Source organism: Nannospalax galili, unplaced genomic scaffold, assembly GCF_000622305.1.
Source record: "Nannospalax galili isolate Female #2095 unplaced genomic scaffold, S.galili_v1.0 scaffold293, whole genome shotgun sequence".
In the NCBI taxonomy this organism is placed as follows: domain Eukaryota; kingdom Metazoa; phylum Chordata; class Mammalia; order Rodentia; family Spalacidae; genus Nannospalax; species Nannospalax galili.
This window is the reverse complement of record NW_008337147.1, coordinates 2,226,602-2,228,453: the sequence shown is the minus strand read 5'-3', so window position 1 is coordinate 2,228,453 and position 1,852 is coordinate 2,226,602. Positions and strand designations below refer to the sequence as shown.

The 1,852-nt window shown below is 33.2% G+C and overlaps 1 long non-coding RNA gene across 1 annotated transcript in view; it reads right to left on the bottom strand.

Annotated features, from left to right (window-relative positions):
- Positions 1-1,136: 1,136 nt before the first annotated feature.
- LOC115070207 overlaps positions 1,137-1,852 on the bottom strand; it is a 4,830-nt gene continuing 4,114 nt past the window's right edge. Inside the window, exon 3 of the long non-coding RNA XR_003849405.1 lies at positions 1,137-1,307. This is a non-coding gene — a long non-coding RNA (uncharacterized LOC115070207). The remainder of the gene's footprint in view (positions 1,308-1,852) is intronic.

Sequence of the window (1,852 nt, the reverse complement as noted above, 5' to 3'; positions counted from 1 at the left end):
TAAATGCTGGTCCATAATATTCTAGGTGACACAATGCCTTATTAAAGCTAGTTTTACAGCAGATGTTTCTGAACTCACATAAAGTCAATTATCACCCTCATATTGTGACATGCATATTCATGAATAAAACTAAATTTCTTAGTAAAAGAACTGAATCATCATTGAGTCAAATAACTAAAGACAGATATGGCATTTCTCAAAGAAATGTTCTTGTAGAAGAGAGGAAATATTGAAGTAGCGAGTTAGAGGTCTAATTTCTTTTATCTTAACTCTTCTCAAGAAGGCAAAGCGATGATTCTAATATATAGCAATAACCTCTTATATGATTAACTAATGGTAAGTAACTCAGGAGGGTTTATAGTTGTTTATGATGCAGATGTGAAACAGAAAGAAAAAGAGTGAGCTCATAGCCCTGTGATGCCACATATTTTCTCGAAACACACCTCTATTATCATTAAATTGTCCTTTTAAGATTTGCATCTAGAGATTAATTTATAAGAAATAATTACCAATGAAGTTAAACTACATAATAAAGATGAAATTTATCTTTCTATGTAAAATGTATCATAGAATTATGAAATTAGAATGATAAGGACCCAACAGAGTTGTGAAAGAAAATTATGTGTATCTTATTGCAAAATTTCATTACAATTCATATTGTCAATTGACACAGATCTCCCAGTAAATGAGTAAAGAAACAAAAGCAATATTCACCAGGAAGATAGACTTACTGAGTTTATATTTCAAAGAGAAAGGCTAAACAACTCATATAAGACATCTAAAAACTGTTTTACAGAGAAATTTTCAGAAAATGGCCAGATCCAAGATTCAACAACCTCTTAACAATCCATTAAACATCTCTAAAAGTTAAAAATCACATCCATTATTACTTTATACTTATAAATTAGTTGATTTTGTGAATTTTACAAATTATGATCCATTTAAAGTTCTGGAACTTTTGTGTCTTGCCTATGATAACTTTAGAAAATTCACAGTATCATAATTAAAGAAAATCACAATGCATTTTACTCATTCCTTTAGTGATTCTATTATTTCTGGTAAACTTTTCCTTTTACAACTGAAATAGTCACTTCACCAACTATAATAGTAATTTCAAGCACTTACCATTCCCAATTCTTTTTTTTATTCCTTACAGAAGTATGGCCATTTCTGGTTTCCCCAAGGTAGAATTCATTTGACTGTCTGGGTGCCAATCATCTGTAACAGGAAGTGGTATGTGCTACTTCTAAGCCAGAATATTTGATTGCCAGCTCAAGTCTCCAGAATTCTCTCTACTTGCTGTTTTGCTGAGACAACGGAAGCATGTGTCAAGATGGAGATTATGTAGGATGGAAACATCTGGAATCACTGAGCCATAGCATAAAAGAGAACTGCCCTGGAGACTGGCTCAGACATCTGGCAGATCTGTGAGCAAGTGTGTTTGTTCTGCTTGTGGGTTGAGATTTTGAAGTTTAGTACTGCCGCATAACCTAGATTATCTTAACTAGTCAATCAGGTCACCATCATAGACCTATAGCAAACTTTAAATATCAAAGGACAACTCTATTTTCGTGAGCATTCTCAAGTTTCCTTTCTAGCAAATGGAGTGCTTAAACTGATTTTCATTTGTTAAAACATACAATTAACTCCAGAGTCTTTGTGCCAGTAGGCATGCCATATCCTTCTGGGGCTGCCAGTATTAGAGGTCACCATCATAGACCTATAGCAAACTTTAAATATCAAAGGACAACTCTATTTTCGTGAGCATTCTCGTTTCCTTTCTAGCAAATGGAGTGTTTAAACTGATTTTCATTTGTTAAAACATACAATTAACTCCAGAGTCTTTGTGCCA